We start from the raw sequence: 20,978 nt of genomic DNA, 5'->3' as shown, positions 1-20,978 counted from the left end.
TGCCAGACATGTCCTCAACATTAGCTACTTTTTGGACCATCTTTTGGATGTCTTATATTCAATATAATTTGTAATTTTATCACTCCCTTTTCTATCAAATATTCATTATGTGAAGGAAAAATGGGGAACTGTAGTAAAGAGTCCATAAAAAGGACTAAGAAACATGCCAATAAAGCCAGGCTAATTGAAAACTGTGACAACTGAGTGTACCCAAATAAAGAGTTATGGACAGAAGTCAGTGATCTCTTTAAAACAACAGATAGGACTAAAAAAGGAAAAAAAAAAAAAAGGGGATTCATTTTTTAAAATACTTTTTAGATGTTGCTGGACCTTTGTTTTATTCATTTATTTATATGTGGTGCTGAGAATCAAACCCAGTGCCTCACATATGCTAGGCAAGCACTCTACCAGTGAGCCACAACCCTAGCCCCATAAAGGATATTCTATTGAAAATATCAAAAAGATGGACAAAAACCCCAAATATAATATTAAAACCCCCTAACAATGATAATTCAAGGCCTACTCTCCTTCATTGTTCACTCCAAGTCAATGGGAATACTGGTTAGGAGCATAAATAATAGACTATAAATTATAGGTGAGAATTTGAAAACACAGTTGAGGTAGATAAAATTTTGGGAAAAATAAAATTTTAAAGCACCATAAAAGAAAAAGAACCTGGAATATACCAAAAAAACACTGAATAAATTGAACCAGTAATTAAGACAGCCCCTAACCCCTTCCAAAGTAAGAAGTTGGACAATTTAGTACAGAAAAATTTTAGTCAGAACTTAAAATTAGGTGTTGCTACTTACTAGTTGTGACTTTTATGTAATCAGAACTTTAACTGCTCATTTGTAGCCCCTAGATATCAATTGAAATGACAGCCCTTAATAAGCAAGAAAGCACAGATGTAAATAATTTGCTGAAATAGTCTGAAAAGTGCAAAAATATATTTACTTATTAATTGATATTTATTGGACTTCTAACAGATGCCAGGCTTTGTAGTTTGATATTTAGTGATGAAGTTTAATATTTAAACTTACTCTGGACTAAACAGGAATTAAGCTACAAGACAGTATAGGAAATCATTTTGACATATATGATCCTAGACAATAAAACATCTATGTGCAGACAGCCAGGTATAAACAGGAGGCCTTTACTTCAGATTGTTCAGTTGGGAGCACAGATGATGGATTTGCTTCAGACTTGACACTTGTCACTAAAACATATACTTTTTATCTTGCTATTTATCTTCTTAGTTGCTAGCAATACGGAAATTAACTCTATATTTTTTTTCTTGTGAGTTATCTTTCTAATAAGTTTATTTATCAATGAAAATATTTTTTCAGGAGTTGGGGTTTAGAGCTCAGTTGTAGACAGCTTGTATAGCATGTGTGGGGCACTGGGTTCAATTCTCAGCACCACGTATAAACAAATAAATGTCCATTGATGAATAAAACAAAAAAATAAACTATTTGTGCACAATGAAACTACATGCATTCTCCTGTCATGTATAACTAAGTAGAACCAATAAAAAATATTTTAAAAATACATTTTCAACTCTAAAAGAGATACTTCATCTATATACTTCAAGATAAACAATCCTCATTTTTAGTTTACTTAGAAACAGTTTTGTAGTGTTTTGGAAAAATGATGACAAATTCCAAAATATAGTATTAGAAACTATAGAATTACAAAAGTCTGATTTAAAGTAGATCAGCATTTCTAGATAGCCTAGAACCTTTTTAAATCCAGTATTTGATTATGCTTTAGTGACATCTAAATTATGTACTTTTTTCTAGTATTCTGTCATATAGAAAAATTAAGTATATTTTATGGGCTTTATTCTTCTTTGCTTTAGGTAATCTTGCAATTGTCATCTGAAAATCATTCTATATAATGGATTGGCAATTGATCCATCACACGGGTGATGAGACAACCAAACTACTGTGATCTGTTTGGGAATGTAAGGAACACCATTTTTTCCCAGAGAATTCATAATAATTATTTTAACTTTCTTGGCCCCTGCAGTTCCCCACACTGCTTAACAGTCACATGTCAGTGCCAATCACATCTGGACAGAGATGATTCTCCAGTACTGTTTAATTTGAGCTCTCAGAAATTCTAATAAAGTGTGGCTGAAATTAAAATCTCATTAACTGATCAAGTTTATCCCCCTAGTCTAGTTTACCTGTGTCAAAAGAAAGATATTGTGAAACTCTCTGTCCATTTGGTTTGCACTTATTATAACATGGATAGTCTACATTTATGTTGGCATTTTAAAAACTGTTTTTATATATTCAACTACATATGAAAATCCACTTTTAATTAAGTGAATTTTAATATTTTTGTTTTTATATGCTCTTAGCTCTTAAGCATTGAACACTGTTGACAGTAAAGAAATTTTCTTAATATTTTCAGTGGAACTAATAAGGATATGAACTTTTTGTCTTTTTAATTCTGCATATGCTTAATTGTGCTTCTATATACACTATAATCAGCTGTGCCTTCCTTTGTATTCAATTTTGTGTAGAATATTTATATATTTTTAGTATTAAGAGAAAATATTTTAAAGACAAAATTTAGTACCAAAGAAATCTCTAGTAAAATTTCATTATTTTTTACAATAGACAAAATATGAAAGCATATCATATCACTTTTCCCTTTTAGCTATCAATTGTGTAGGAATTGCCTTAGAATCTCTTTTCAATTAAAATTAATTAAATGTAATATCAAAGTAACATTTTTATAAAAGTAAAATAATCCATACTTAGACAATAAACATTTAAAAGAAAATATTCTCAAGAGCATTTTCAAACTTTGAAATCAATTAGATATTCTTACCTTTTCCCCTCCCTGACAAAAATCTGAAATGGATAGTCACCAGTCCATACCATATAGACTGTTATACTTTCTAGTTGAGCATATTATTTCAAAAGATTAGCCCTGATTCTTCCTATAGAAAAATCACACTCAACTTATACATTTACTGTATATTTATGCAGTAAATAGAAGTACAATAGAAGCTGGGTTTCTCTAAATACCTGCAACTATAATTAACATTTAAAAATCTAATATTTTGAAAGCTAACCAGTGATAAACTCAAACAACAAAGAAGTGATTTTTGTAACACTTTTGTGAGGATAGCCACAATTTTTGATGGATCAAAAAAGTATTGTAATACAAATATCAAAATAGGTAATGAAGGCATTGTTTGTAGAAACTGAGACATGATAAACTGCTTTATATTTTAGTAAATTGATGGTACCATTAGAAGAAAACCTGGCAAAAATTCTTCAGGAATCACCTCACTGTGGAACTACCTGCAGACACAACAAAGAGATTCTTTGTGTAGTATAATTTAGAAGAGTGATAAAACATTTTCTGTTCTATAAAAAAAGAAAATCATGAGGCACCATTACAGTAGCACCAAACCTATGCATGAAGCAGGAATGTTTCAAAGTAAATAAATGAACTAGAAAGTGTCCATTGAAGATTAGGTTAACTGTAATACTTAACTACAATGTAACAGAAACCAACTTGTATTGTGACTAGTTAGGTGATCCAAACCAGGCATTAAATGGCAGGAATTATGAAAAGGCTAAAAATTGAACTTTATAAAAACATATTACTTGAATTCTCAGAAAATAAAATCAGGTTTAGTTAGAAATTTACAGTTTCAATTGGAATCGAGCTTCTCTCTCTTGTGTGGAGACACAAATTTTTAGGAAAAAGCTTCAACTCTAGTATGCTGTAACTGCAAAGTAATGGGACTGGCTCCAAAATCCACAAACAGACACTAATGGTACTCCTTTATAGGTAAAGTCCTTACTAAAATAAAAGGAGCTCATTCTGGGCAGTGACAATTACTGAAAGTGAAATGTGTGAGTTAGAAGCTAAAATGGGCCTTTGAGAATGCTTCCCTTCACCTGTTTTTTGATCAGTGCAGGTTTGCAGAAGAAGCTGAGAGTTGCCTAGGGACACTGAACTCATTGAAGGTAGAACAGTCATGGGCATTCCAATTTCATTTACCCAAGTCCTAGCTTTAATTAACTACTGGTTCAAAACTGTTAGGAAAAAAACATTATTAAAAATTGTAGGAAGAGGGCTGGGGTTATAACTCAGTAGGGAAATAGAGCACTTCCCTAGCATGTGTGAGGCATTGGATTCAGCACCACATATAAATAAAAAAAATAGAGATCAATTGACAACTAATTTTTTTAAAAAATACTTTAGAATAAAAGAACAGGTTCAAAATGCAAGATTCTTAACGAGAAACTAAAATAAATCAGTGGTCAAGAATTTCAAATAAAAAATTAATATATTTTTAAAATTAAATGCTAATTGGAAATATTCTCAGTGAACAGAAATCTTATTCATTGTATCTTTCTTCCTGAAAATACTTTATGTACAGTCTAGATTCACTTACTAGAATTGGGATAATAAAAATTTTGATAGATCAAAATGCTCTATGCAGACACAACTGTAGAAATGGAGAATGACTCTCAGAGCACTGCCTCATGCTGTGTGTGTTCTTAAAATAAGTAATTTAGTCAAAATAGCTCCAAAGGGCAGCAAACCCCCCACCTTCTTTTAATGTTTTCTTGATCAGTGTTAATGAACTACGGCTGGCATTTTTTAGAGGTATACCACCTGAACATTGGTCTCTGTGCATGCCTTTTCTTTGATTGCAAATCTTTATTCACTTTCATATATGTATCATTTATACTGTGATATTATTTTTGTGGAATAAATACTTTGGTATGAGAGGTGTTTAGAGGTAGTGTGTTCATTTTCATCCATTTCCTTTGAATAACCCAAACTTTACTTTTTCCACATGGAAACAAGTTTGGAAATGTATCTTGTTACCTACCATTAAATATAGCACATAAAAAAAACACTTTAAATACAGATATATGAAGAAGTACATATAATTAATGAGGTTGAGCTTGAGAGAGTGGAATGGGTTTAATAAATGGTCCCTTGATCATTTGAATCTTAAATTCTATCAACTGCTATGTACTGAGAAGGGAGAAAAGATGAAGAAAACACCCTGAACCATTGTTTTTCCTTTAGGGTACTTTTTTGATAAAGGAGAATGTGAACTGCCAGGTTAGGTGACAGAGGTTACTAGTCTACCCAATCTCACTTCCATGCTGACCCAGCTCTGGCTTCCACGGGTGAATTAAAAAATGTCTCCTTCTGTGTCTGATACAGGAAGACTGGTGTGCATGTAGGAGAGGAGAGGCAGGAGAAAATAATAGAAAAATGGAGACACAGACTGACATGTTCAGTACTTCTACTGTGCCAGAAAGGATCTCAGAGAACTGCTAGTCACACATTTTATAATGTATTCTTGTATATAGAGTAGGAAATCATTCAGTTTGCGAAGAAACAAACATTTGAAAATAAACTGTTACAGATACCTTTTCTCAAGAAGGAAACAGATTTGTTTAGTCCAGTTTATACACAAAATAGTTTAACTCAAACAGATTTACAAAATGCCCTTTTATGTTTAAATATTCACAGGCATCTCTCCCCCACATGCACACTTCCTTTCTTAACATTACCTGGAACCATAGGGCCCTGTCCACAGGGTTGACACTGGAGAACACACCATATTTACTACTCTCTCTGAGATGAGTCAGGTCCCTAAGGCTGTTTTTTATTTCACTAGATGACATAATTTCAGCAAGTAACAGCAACTATTTATAAGCTACTTATCCTGCATAAGTGTTGTTCCAAAATTTTGTCAGAGCTTACTTTTTCTGTCCTCTGAACAACCTTAGGAGGAAACTACTATCATATATATTATTCTGTAGATAAAGAGATGGAGGCCACAGAGGTTGCCTAACTGGTTAAAGGACACTGAGTTGGCTAGATTTCAAACCCTGCATTAAATATAGATGCCATGATCTTAACCTAAATGTACTTCAAAAGAATCTAAACTTATAACCTGCATCTTGGCACAGAACACTACCTGACATATATAAACCTTAAACATATTTGCTATATTGTCATATTTCTGAGAGAGCAGATTATTGGTCCTTATATAGCTGGTCCTATTTAGACTTCTCCCATAGTGACTTTTTTCCCATTCCTTCATGCCCAGTGGTGTGTGCTTAGAATAACTTGATTATGGGTTAGTTCTTAAGATTCTAAAGTTGCACATTTTGACCTGTTAGGAAAAAGTTTATCTTCTAATTCTAACCAATTTTTGACTGCTACAATTGTCTTTGATTCCATGAGATACAGCAGACAAGATAATTTAATGCAACTGACAAATTTTACTTAGTACCCAGATTTCTTCATGTAGATCTGTCTTCATTTAATCAGCACATGTTACCATTTTCTTAACATGTATCATGTACTAGGGACAGATGAGTGAGACATAATAGTTTCCTTCATGAGGCTTACTATTTTAGTGAGGCAAATAAAATGTGAATAGTGTTACTACAGGGTTAAGGATGAGAATGATAATGGGATGAAGGTAGTAAAATGGCAGGGCATGTAACCCAGTCTATGACAGCATAGGTCATGGGTCAGGGAAGTCCTGGAAGAAATAATTAAATGGGGACATGAGGAAAGAGAGTAGTAAAGAGAAGAACAGAAGAAAAGAACAATCTGAAAAAGAGAAAGGTTAAAGAATAGGTGAGAGAATAAACATAGTAAGAACACAAAAATAAGTATGGTTTGATTTCCCTTCACTGAGAACACAGCCTGTAAATCATCACCATATAAGACAGTAATGTAGAGATTGCGTCAACAGATTATAAATTCAAAGGAAATATGGAGTTTCCAGATAATGGAAAAGTAATGAAGGAGTGATTGGCTAGGAGTCTTAGAAAAGTAAGATGACTAGAGTGGGCCCAAAGTGATCTTTTGCTGATTTTCAGTGTTTCTAGAAAAACCACACACAAAAATCATCCAGAGGGCTATGAAGTGTACACTTGATATATCATCCATTCATTATCTGACAACTTCAGCTGCATACACACACAGGAAAGAGTACATTATGAAAGCTATACAAAAGGAGTTAGTGTCAGTTCAGCTGGGGAAAATGACTGCAACTTTTGTGCCTCTTTTAATCAGCACCGTTCCAAGAAAGACTCAAAGATTCCCAAGTCTGTAGTCACTAGAATTCCATGTTCCAACCAGAGAACAATGTAGCCATCCTTTTCTAAATATGCAAGACCATTGGCAGATGCAAAGCTTTCCTCAGTTCCTAAAAAGTACTATATTATCATCCAGTCACCAGGCACATATTCATGCTCATCTTTATAAGCTGTCCAGGGATCTCACCTGCAGCAGGGCTAATGTGGAAGCAGCCATTATTATTCCTATCCCAGTCCCTCCTATTTATCTCTCTGCCTCCCGCTCACAAAAGTGTATCTGTACCCTAGCCCCTATATATAGTATCTGAAGTAGTAACATAATTTAAATCTTCTTCCAGTACGTTAATTTTCTCATTTCTCTTAGAAGCTGCCAATAAAAAGTCTTCATCAGCATAAAGATCAAAAATTTACCCAAGCATGGCAGTGCATGCCTATAATCCCAGCATCTGGAGTGGCTGAGGCAGGAGAACAATGAGTTTAAACCCAGCCTCAGCAAAGCAAGGCACAAAGCAACTCAGTGAGACCCTGTCTTTAAAAAAATAAATAAATATTAAAAGATAAAAAATTCAAGCAGCTTTATATTTACTAACTTAGTGATAGTCTTCCTATCTTATTGTAATAGAAAATTGGTGAGTGGAATGGATTTTCTAGATCAGTGATGGAAACATTTAACTTCAGCTAAGAATCATGATAACTGAGAGAATCTCCTGTTGAACTAAACCCACAATCTAAACTTAATGTCAGAAAAAAGTTGTGAATTGAGCAGGAAATAGAGGAATATACTGTAATGCTCCTTAAGTCTATAGTAATTCACTAGAAATTTTGGAGATTTCAAGTTTGCTATATATATTTCATAATATGCATTACAAACAAACACATGCACACACAGTTTTCTCAGTATTCCACACATGAGTTTCTATTGCCTCTTACTATTTTTATATGTATGATTTTGTTAGTGAAAAATATAATCAATTGAAGAATCTGTTAGATATTAAAAAAACCAATGACATTAGAAATATTAAATTAAAAGATAAATGTTTTAAAACTATACAAAATGAAAATAACTAAAAAACACACAAAAAAGGCAGAGAATCAAAATGGCACACTACAAAAAAACAAACTGAAAACCAAGGAAATATCAGAGGACTCAACACACAAAAGCCATCTGAGACAAAACAAATAGCTAAGTGGCAGAACTAAGTCCTTCCTTATCAGTAATTATTTTAATTTTAATTGTTTACAAGTCTAAAGTTAAAATGCAGAGATTCAAAGGATGATTTTAAAATAGTTCATCAATATACTATCCACAATAGACTCAGTTTAGATACATACACATACACACACACACACACAGAAGTTGAAAGTAAAAGAATAGAAAAACACATTAAAATTAAATAGTAACCAAAAGTGGAACAAGGTGACCTTACTTTTGTGTGGAAAAAAATAGACTAAGAAAAATTACAGGAGATGAAGGACATTATATATAGATAAAGGTTCACTGTAGTAAGAAGATAAGAACCACTATGATCATATATGCACCCAATATAAGAAGTCCAAATTAAAGTAAACACTGACAGACTGAAAGGAGAAACAGTTATGTAACATTTACAGATTTCAATAGTCCACTTATGATAAAGGGTAGGATAGCCTTGCAGAAGATCAATAAATACTTACATGAACACTATTAATCAGTCAGAAACAAAAGACATGTACAAATCTCTACCCAACAACATTCTTCACATAATGAGAAGTAAACACAAAATATTCTCAAGTACACACAAAACATTCTTCAGAATATAGTATGTTGGGTCACAAAATATATATCAATAATTTTTGAAGAACTGAGATTATACAAATGTCTTTCCTATCACAATGGAACAAAACTAGAAATCAATAAAGGAGGAAAAGGAAAACTCACAAATATACACAACTCAGGGGAACTGGAACACTGAACATCATCCTCAGTCCTAATTTGTATTTTACTTAGACAGGGTCTCACTGAGTTGCCTGTGCCTTGCTTTTGATGAGGCTGCTTTGAACTCATGGTCCTCTGTCTCAGCCTTCCAAGCCATTGGAAATACAGGCAAGCACCACCTTGCCCAGCTACAACATGCTCTTAACCAGGAGTTACAGAATAAATCATAGCAGACATTAGAAAATTCTTTGAATCAAAAGAAAAAAACAATATATTTACACATATGGAATAGTCTGAAAACAGTGGTGGGAGAGAGAATTATGGCTTCAAATGCTTACATTGAAAAAGAACAATGTCAAATCAAATATGTAACTCTACATTTCAGGAAATAAACAAATAAATACATAAATAAATAAACACACTTAGGAGAAGAAAGAAAATAATAAAGATTACTGATAAAGAAGAGAGACACAGGAAAACCAAAAGTTTGTTCTATTGATTAGATGAATAATATTCTTCACGGAATGAGAAGTAAACACAAAATATTCTGAAGTACACGTGAAATAATCTCGAGAACACACTTTGTTGGATTGATGGCAAGAAGAGATTCGAATTACTAAAATAAGAAATGAAAGAGAAACATTACTACTAAATGTAGAGAAACAAAAGAATTAGAGGAGAATAGCATGAGCAACTGTATGTCAACAAACTGTTTAACAAAGACAAAATGGATAAATTCCTAGAAAAACAGATGCCAAAACTGATTTGAGAAGTAATAAAAATCTGAAAAGAGCTATTACAAGAAAGGGGATTATATCATTAACAGAATGCCCCAACAAAGAAATGCCTAAGACCAGATCACTCTACTGATATTCTAACAAACATTTAAAGAAGAATAAACATCAACCCTCAAAATATTCCAAAAGAATTGGAGAAAATATTTCCTAATTCATTCTACAATGCCAACAATACCCAGACACCAAACCTAGGCAGACTCTTCAAGAAAAGAAAACTACACTTCATAACCCTTATGAAGAAAGGCCAAAATTCTCAACAAAATCATAGCAGATTGAATTTTTCAGTATGTCCGAAGAAGTCAGGTCCAATCACATTAAATCCCAAATCAAAAAATCTGAAATTTTTTGAAATCTGAAAATTTTTGAGGAAATGATGCTACAAATATTTTGGATTTCAAAACATTTCATATATACATTTGGATTAGGGTTGGCCAACTAGTAAAGCATACACAAATATTGTAAAATTCAAACAGCACTGAAATCAGAAAAATGGCCATTCTGAGCATTTTGGTAAGGGGTATTCAACCTATATATATCACGACCAAATGGGATTTTTTCCAGGAATGTGAGAGTGGTTTAACATGAAAATCAATCCAAGATAATACACATCAACATTTAAGAAAACATGACCATTACTACTGATGAATAAAAGCATTTGAAAAAGCCCAATACTCTTTCACAATAAAAATATCCAGTACACTAGGAACAGAAGGAAATTTAATCAGCATGTTAAAAAGGAAAGCCACAGCTAATGGCATAATCAATGATAAAAAGTGAAAGTTGTTTTCCTAAGATCAGAAACAAGTCAAGGATATCCTTGTTTATAAGTTCTAGACAGAACAATTAGGCGGGAAAAAGAAAAAGAATCCATACTAGAAAGTAAGAAGTTAACTATCTCTCCTTGCAGATGACATAATTTTCAATGTACCAAATTCTAAAGAATATACAAAAAGTCTTTTAAACCTAATAAACAAATACAGAAGCATGGGTCAATATAAAATCAAAACACAAAACCATTTGCATTTCCATATGCAGGCAATGAAAAATTCCCAAACCAAATGAAGAAAACAATTTCACCTACAATAACATCAAAACCAGTAAAGTACTTCAGAATAAATTTAATCAATGAGGTAGAAGACCTGTTCCCTGAAAAATGTAAAATGTTGCTCAAAGAAATCACACTAAATAAATGGAAAGACAGATTATGTTCACAGCCTGGAAAACTCAATATTGTTAAGATAATTATACTACATAAAGTGATCTACAGATTCAAATTCAGTGCAATCCTTATCAAAGTCCCAATGGTATGTTCCATCATTTTTACATTTTGAAGAATAGAAAATTTTACTCCAATGTTCAAAGGGAATATCAAGGACACAGAATATCTATAACAACCTTGAAAAAGAGCAAATTTGGAGAACCCATACTTCCTGATTTCAAAGCTTCTATAAAGCTGTTGTAATCAACACACTGGTACTATATGTATGGACAGACATACAGACACACAAGACTAATGGAATAGAACTGAGAGCCCATAAAGAAACCCTTACAACTGGTTAAAAATTTTTGACAAATAGTTGACTTACATCCGTGGTCAACTATTTTTGACAAGGGTATTAATATCATTCAATGGGAAAGGACAGTCTTTTCAACAAATGGTTGAAACAAATGGTTATGGAAAAATGGATATTCATATGCAAAAGAATGAATTTGGGTTGGGTACAGTAGTGCATGCCTGTAATTCCTGCAGATTGGGAAGCTGGAACAGGAGGATTCCAAGTTTAAAGCCAGGATCATTAGCTTAGCAAAACTCTAAGCAACTCAGTGAGAGTCTGTCTCTAAATAAAATATAAAAGAGAGCTGGGCCTGGGATGAGGCTCAGTGGTAAAAAACCCCTGGGTTCAAATCCTAGTAACAAAAAAATAAATGAAGTTAGACCCTAATTTTACACCACAAACAAAAATTAACTCAAAATGGATGATGGCCTTAAATGTAAGAGATAAAATTATAAAGACCTTAAAAGAAAATATAGGGTAAATATTTATGATCTGGAGAAACTGGCAATAATTTCTTATATATGACACCAAAGCCACAGACAAAAAAAATAAAAAAAAATAAATTGGACTTCTTCAAAATTAATAACATTTGTGCATCACAAGGGTACCTTCAAGAAAGTAAAAGAAAACCCACAGAATAAGAGGAAATCCTTACAAACAACACACCATATAATGGTATGATATACAGGATCCATAAAGAATTCTAACAACTCAACAACCAAAAGACAACCCTACTTTTAAAATATGCAAATTACTTAAAGATACTCCTTTAAAGCAGATATACAAATGGCCAAAATACACATGAAAAGATGCCCAAAATCAGTAAACTTTAGGTAAAGGTATATTAAATTTACAATATGATAAAACTTCACCCCTATTAGAATGAAATTTATAAATCAAGGACAATAATAAGTATTAGTGAGAATGAAGAGAAACTGAAATCCTTGTGCATTACTACTGGGAATGTAAAATAGTAAAAGTTGTGTAGAAACCATTTGCTGACTCCACATGAAGCTAAACAGAATTGTATTCCACTTCTGGGTGTATGTTATATCCCAAAGAATTTAAAACAGAGACTTATATAGATATTTGTACATCAACATTTCATATAAGCATTATGCACAACAGTTAAAAGGTAGAAATGACCAGTGTCAATCTATAGATGAATGGATAAAGAAAATGCATATATTCATAATAGAGAATTATTCAGTCACAAAAGAAATGAAGTTTGCATTTATGTTAAACATGAAGGAGTCACAAAAATATGCCAAATGAAGTAAGCCAGATATGACAGAAAGATACATTATGACTCCTCTTACAAGAAATATACAGAATAAGAAAGTCATAGAAATAGAGAGTAGGTTAAAGTTACCAGAACTGGGGAGGGCAGGGAAAAGGTATTTTAAAAAATGACTTCAATTTCTGTTTGGAATGATGAAAGACAATGGAAATAGTGGCAAAGGATGTACAACTTTGTGAATTTCACTAATGCCACTGAACTGTACACTGGTTAACTGTTAAAATGTTGCCACTTAAACATCATAGACAAGTAAAGAAAAATATCCATATGATTTGTTCCAATTCTAATAGATAATTATAACATAATAAGTAGTATTTCATACCTAATTTGATAAAGCCTCAGAAAACAACCACTCTCTTCACCCATAGTGACACCCATAGTGACATTCTGTGTGTGTTACCAACACTGCTTGGGAAGAAAACAAAGGAGACATCTTCTCTTACCTTTAAGAACCTTGTCAGTTTAAGAGGATTTGTAAGTATTGCAGGTTCAAATATTTTTTAGTTTAAATTATCTTCACTGTAGTTTTCAGGACGTGAATGATGTCCAAGTATCCACAAACAAATAAAAACAACCCCAACAAACACTTGTTTCATTGCCAAATCTCTCAATGAAATGAAGAAACATCCCCAGAACATCCTAGGAACAAGAATTTTATGTAACAACTCGATGTATTTCTTCACCATTAGTATGTAAGAATCAAACCTACAGATAACAATAGACCAAAATTGCAACAAACCAATTATATACCCCATGGAATGGCAAACTTAAGAGTGCTGCTATATAAAATGACAGTAGAGAATACTAAATAATTGTTCAGCACTAATAAAAAGCAGTTCTGAATTTTGACACAGTGACTTCATGGTCTTACAAAGGAATCATAAAAGAAAATTATCTCACTTTGCATAGTCATATTTCCCAAAAAAGAAGTATGACCCAAAAATTCACATTTTATACAACATGGAGATTCCATTATTACAAATTTAAAAACAAAATGGAACAATTTCCCAATAATATTGCAAAGTACAATATTAATACTTGTCAGTTAGAAATAACAGCAGTTTATTAGGCTATAGGGTTTAATATAAAACGACTTTACAAATATGATAAACAGTAGTGGTCTTTCACCATTACACATGAATCTGTTTCTTTCATAATTTTTGAAATGAAAATTTCAGTATCATAAAATATTAAAATAATAACACCAAATATGCCATAATCACTATTCACAAATAAAGTTAAAATAAAATATTTGAAATTCACCTAATATTGTTAATGACAATAAACTACAAGATTTCCTGAAAAGAAATGGTAGTACCCCTGAATGTTTTACAGTGAATGTCAGGAAACAATTAAGCTATGACTATTTTCATGATAAATAAGGCAAAAATTTACATGACCATTTCAAAATATATCAATTAAGACTTAGATTTTAAGATGCACTAAACAATGTTCCTTACAAGTAAACACAAAGGTTTAAAAACACTTTTGCCAACACCAAAGTGTGTTTATGATGTTCAAGGAGATGCATAATTAAAACTGTAATATTTAGCATCTCTGATAAATAGATAATTCCTCATAATACTTTTAACACAAAAATCCTCTTAAGTTCTCATTTCTCTAATTTTAGTTTCTCATGGCTTATTTCAAAATACATGACAATTTTTAGCTGAATGTTATTGAATGTTTCAGTGTGTGTTACTGAAACAGCCCCAAATGAAACATACTGTTCCCCAATGAAGTATCATCCTTGTTTATAAGAATGTATTTAAGACATGCAGGACCTTTCATCTTTAAATGGACTCATATGGTTAAGTTTGAACTAAACTGAAGCACAACCTAAAGTAGGTAAGTGTATTCATATACAAATATCAAGTAACATGCAGTGGACATTTCTAAAATTAGAAATAGGTGAAAATAAATAATTTGGGGGCTTTAATTTATTGGTGTTTAATGTGACAATCCAAAAATGGCAGATATTCACTTGATTGAATCAACTTGTCACATGATCTCCTAAACATAATGTACTTACCAATCTCAGCTACCCTACTTGCCAATGTTCAGTAAGAAATTATGTTCTTAAGAGTGTTCAACATGGCTCATTTATTTTACTGTTAAGCAAACTAAATATACATTCCAGGAAACACTGCAGTTTAATTTTAAAAACAAACAAAATATGCAGTAGAAAGACAACCTGTGAGGAGAAATGGATGCTTTCACACAAAATACAGCCACTGCAACTTCAGGCATTCAACTTTTGTGTAAATAAACAGGTAATAGTTACTTAGCAACAATGATTCCACAATAAGTAATGCACTGTGTTTCTCAGTCCTGCACAAAAAGTTGCAGCTACAGTTACATTGATAGCTGTAACCTACTGTCTCTAATGGCAGATAAGACCTTAAAAATGACTGTACAAAAAAGCATCACACCATGACAAATAGAAACACAATCTACTGTATGTGTAAAATAAAAACAGTCCACTGTGAAGAGGACAGTGTAGACAAATGGAGATCCCAAGTCCACCAAAAGAAAAAATTGCCTCCATATCTGAGTCCTTGATTAGTAAGAAAGGCTGGGGGCTGGGCTTGACCATGTTATCAGACAGTACATTGTCTTCTTTTCTTCCCATGTCCTAAAATACAAATTCATTTTATGAAGGCAGTTCAACATTCAGTTTTATCCTACACACAGTATTTAGTGACTCCAGGAAGATAATATTCCCACCAGCAAAGCTCATATTTCACAGTAAGAGTGATCAGCACTATGTTAATTGACCCTTTTGGTAATGTGGTCAGTCTGAAACTCTTATGCTTCAAGTGATGACACTGATGACTGGGGAAGCACAATATTTGTCTTCTGCCTCAGGTACCAGGGATGGCATGTGCAGTGATCAAGCCAGGTCACTTGTAAAACATCTTGGGCCATCTGCAGCCTTCAGGATCCCTGATGTGACTGAGTCAGATTTCTCTCTCAAGATTTACTGAGCTGCCCATATCTTATAGAAAAGTGACGATACTATGTGCAATGTTGAACACACACAGTTGTGGAATGCACTGTACATTGAGTTTTTAGATATATTTTTAGTTGTTCCTGGACCTTTATTTTATTTATTGATATGTGTGCTGAGAATTGAACACAGTGCCTCACACATGCTAGGCAAGTACTCTACTACTGAGCTACAAACCCAGCTCTGTACATTGGCTTTTACATCAATAATTTTACTCATCAACTTATAAACCAAAAGCTTGGTTCCACACAAAAATTCATGATCAACATGTGAAAAGGCTTATGACACACACACCTGTCTCTGGGTAAGAATTTCAAAACCCCAGGTCCTGAACAAACTCCCGCAGCCTCCCACTTTCTTCAACTCTGCTCATCCCAGGCTCAGTTCAAGAGGAAAAGGAGCTGGCCTCTGGATGGAAATCTCAGCTAGGCACCCCACCCTGCCTCAGATGTGGCCCAGCAAGTTCTATTCCATGTGACACAGGTAAAGAAATAAAGTTGGGTCCACCTGATGCCCATGCCAAGGTCAGATGCCACTGGGCAGAGCTAGCTGGCCAGCCTGACCCCAAGCTGAGGTAGGATGCCATCTTGGAGGTAGCAGGCCTGCCTGACCCCCACATTGAGGTTGGACGCCATCACAGAGCCTGCCCTCCTGCACCCCACTGCTGAGAGAAACTGCACTTGCCTCTGTGCTGACTCAGTGCATCTTTGCTGGGGCTCCCCAGCTTCTTTGGAGGCCAGTGCAGGAATTTTGAATTATTCCTGAGGGCCTGGCCATTATCATTGGAAGTGCGACTTCCTTCCTGAGATACCTACAGGAAACTGGAGGCCCTTTGACAGGACTAGGGATTCAAAAAGAGGAGGTATTGATAGACTGAGGACCACTTCAGAGCAGCCTGGTGAGTCTCTCCCACTGGGTAAGACTTCCTGGATGGGTCAGTAGTCCTGGAATGCAGTGAACTTCATGGAGTAGAGTTGCCGAGTGAGACTCCCCCACTGAAGCCATGAATCCAGACAACTGGGAGCATTGTATGGAAGCACTGCCCAGCAAGAGGCTTCGGCACAGAGCAAGGGACCCAGCCCTGGGCAGTAGGTCCAGTCCCCAGGGAACATTGTAGAGGAGGGCTGCTTAGAGAAAGAGTCCCTCACAGGGCCAGGACTCCAGATGAGGTGCTAGTTCCAGACCCCAGGGAATGTCGCAGAGGAGGTCTACCCATCAAGAGTCTGAATAACAGGGCAAGGCTCCCTGGCCCAGGAGATAGGTCCAGAACCCTGAGAACATCACACAGGAGGGCTGCCCAGCCCAGGGAGTAGTTCTGGACCAAAAGGAACTTCTTGGATGAGAGCTGCACAGCAAGATATCCCCATGGGGTGAGTCTTCCCTGCTGGGTGAGGCTTTCCCACCAGGGTGGTAGAACCAGAGACACAGACCCAGACCAGCCATGCCCCAGTCCACAGTTTAGTACCCCTTTTGACTGACCATCAATCAACAAGTGGAGGTGCCTCTTTCCACCAGCAGAAATTATACCCCACCTGAAAGCCACCACCCCTAGAGGGGTAGATTCCTTGTGTATCACTGCATTATCAAGTTCCTCCAAGACTTCAGTCTACTGAAGGCTAGGAGGTGAGTTGTTGGAAATCTACAGGGATAATATAGGTCAATAGAGTTTTTGTAATAGAGAGGTAGATACCTGACCAATATGAGAAAATGAGGGAAGAAAATGTCCCAAATAAACTAGATGCTACATCAATAAAATCCAATGACAGCATTGCAGAAGAAATTTCAGAAAGGGAGTTCAAAATGTACATAATTAAAAGGATCAGAGAAGCAAATGATGAGTTGAAAGAGCAAATGCAGGCTTTGAATGATCACACAATTCTACAGTTAAAAGGGCAAATACAGGAAGCAAAAGATCATTTCAATAGTTAGAGATAATGAAAAAAAACAAACAAACATAAATCCTTGAAATGAAGGAAAAAATAAACCAAATTAAAAACTCCACAGAAACCATAACCAAAAGAATAGAACACCTGGAAGACAGAACCTCAATATTGAAGACAAAATATTTAATCTTGAAAACAAATTTGACCAAAGAGAGAAGATGGTAAGAAATCATGAACAGAATCTACAAGAATTATGAGATATCATGAAAAGGCCAAATTTAAGAATTATTGGGAGGAAAGCTTAGAGAAACAAACCAAAGGAATGAACAATCTATTCAATGAAATAATATCAGAAAATTTCCCACATCTGAAAAATGAAATGGAAAATTAAGTACAAGAGGCTTATAGGACTCCAAATATACAAAACTAGAATAGACCCACACCAAGGCACATTATTATGAAAATATGTAACATACAAAATAAAGACAGAATTTTAAAGGCTGTGAGAAAAAAGAATCAAATTACATTCAGAGGAAACCAATACGGGTATCAGCAGATTTTTCCACCCAGACCCTAAAAGCTAGAAGGGCCTGGAGCAACATTTTTCAAGCCCTGACAGAAAATGGATGCCAACCAAGAATCTTATACCCAGCAAAACTTACCTTCAGATTTGTCAACAAAATAAAATCCTTCCATGATAAACAAGAGCTAGAAGAATTTACAAAAAGAAAACCAGCACTACAGAAAATTCTCATCAAAATATTCCATGAGGAAGAGATGAAAAATAATGATGTAAGTCAGTAAAGGGAGGAGCTACCTTAAAGGAATAGCCAAATAAAAGGGAAACCAAGTCATATCAAAAAACAAAAAATAGTCAAATGACACGGAATACAAATCATATCTCAATAATAACCCTGAATGTTAATGGCCTGAATTCATCAATCAAATGACATAGACTGGCAGATTGGATTAAAAAGAAAGATCCAACCATATGCTGCCTGCAAGAGACTCATCTCATAGAAAAATATATCCACAGACTAAAGGTGAAAGGGTGGAAAAAACTATGCCATGCACATGGACTGAGTAGAAAAGCTGGAGTATCCATCCTCATATCAGATAATGTTTACTTCAAGCCAAAGTTAGTCAGAAGGGATAAAGTAGGACATTACATACTGTTTAAGGGAAGCATATATCATCAAGACATAATAATCATAAATATCTATGCCACAAATTTTGGCTCATCCATGTACGTCAAACAAGTCAAACAATTCCTTCTCAATTACAGAAATCAAATAGACCACAACACAATAATACTAAGTTACTTTAAAACACCTTTCTCACCACTGGATTGATCTTCCAAACAAATATTGAACAAAGAAGCCATAGATCTCAATTTCACAAACAATAATTTAGAATTAAGGAACATATATAGAATATACCATCCAACATAGAGTGAATGCACTTCCTTCTCAGCAGCACACGTATCCTTCTCTAAAAAAAAACGTATTTTATGCCACACAGGTAATGTTAGCAAATACAAGAAGATAGAGATACTACCTCATATTCTATCAGATTGTAATGGATTGAAATTAGAAATAAATGCTAGAATACAACCAGACACTACTGAAAAACCTGGAGAATAAACAAAACACTATTGTATGAAGAATGTATAACAGAAAACATCAGGATGAAAATTAAAAATTTCTTAGAAGTAAATGAGACCAAAGATACATCATATTAAAATCTCTGGGACACTATGAAAGCAGTACTTACAGGAAAATTTATGTCATAGAGCCCATTCAATAAAAGAAAAAAAAAAAAAAACTCAACAAATAATTGACCTAGCACTACAGCTCAAAGCTGTAGATAAAGAAGAACAGATCAACACCAAAAGTAATAGAAGACAGGAAATAGTTAAAATCACAGATGAAATTAACAAAATTGAAACAATAGAAAAATAGACAATAGAATAAACAATAGAAAAATAAACAGTAAAAAATAGAAAAAATTGACAAAATAAATAGTTGGTTCATTGAAAAAATAAACAAAATTGAAAAATCCTTAGCCACACTAACAAAGAGAAGGAGAGAGAAAACTCAAAATACTAAAATTCAGAATAAACAAGAAAATATCACAACAGACACAAGTGAAATACAAAACATAATTAGAATGTATTTTGCAAATCTATACTCCAACAAAGTACAAAATCTTGAAGACATCAACAGGTTTCTAGAGACATATGAATTACCTAACCTGAACGAGGAGGACATACACAATTTAAACAGATCAATTTCAAGTAAGAGTAAGAAGAGTTCATTCCAGTACGTCTCAAAGTATTTCATGAATCAGAAGAGGAGGGAACCCTCCCAAACTCTTTCTATGAAGCCAATATCACCGTGATACCTAAATCAGAGACATATTCAGGAAAGAAAATTTCAGACCAATAGTCTTAATGAACATCGATGCAAAAATTCTCAACAAAATTTTAGCAAATCGCACACAGAAATATATTAAAAAGATAGTGCCACATGATCAAGTGGGTTTTATCCCAGGGATGAAAGGTTGGTTCAACATCTGGAAATCAATAAATGCAATTCACCATATTAACTGGCTTTAAGTCAAGAAATACATGGTTATTTCAATAGATGCAGAAAAAGCATTTGAAAAAAATAGAGCATCCCTTCATGCTCAAAACACTAGAAAAAATAGGGATAGTGTGACATTCCTTAGCATTGTAAAAGCTATCTATGCTAAGCCCATGGCCAATATCATTCCAAATGGTGAAAAACAGAAAACATTCTGCTTAACAACTGGAACAAGGCAAGAATGTCCTCTTTTACCACTTTAATTTAACATTGTTTAACAATTTAACATTGTTCTTGAAAAATCTGGCCAGAGCAATTAAATAGACCGAGGAAATTAAATGGATACCAATAGGAAAAGAAGAACTCAAATTACCCCTATTTGCTGATGACATGATTATATATTTACAAGAACTGGAAAATTCCACCAGAAAACTTTTAGAACTCATAAATGAATTCAGTAAAGTAGCAGGATATAATATCAATACTCATAAATCTAATGCATTTTTATACATAAGTGAAGAATCCTCAGAATGAGAAGTTAGGAAGACTACCCCATTCACAGTAGCTTCAAAAGAATAAAATACTTGGGAATCAATCTAACAAAAGAGGTGAAAGACCTCTACAATGAGAACTACAGAACAATAAAGAAAGAAATTAAAGAAAACCTTAGAAGATGGAAAGATCTCCCATGTTCTTGGATAGGCAGAATTAATATTGTCAGAGTGAACATACTACCAAAAGTGCTACACAGATTCAATGCAATTCCAATGAAAATCCCAATGATGTACCTTACAGAAATAGAGCAAGCACCCATGAA

This window comes from Sciurus vulgaris, assembly GCF_902686455.1.
Source record: "Sciurus vulgaris genome assembly, contig: HiC_scaffold_629_arrow_ctg1, whole genome shotgun sequence".
Taxonomy (NCBI): Eukaryota; Metazoa; Chordata; class Mammalia; order Rodentia; family Sciuridae; genus Sciurus; species Sciurus vulgaris.
This window is presented reverse-complemented; position numbering follows the sequence as displayed.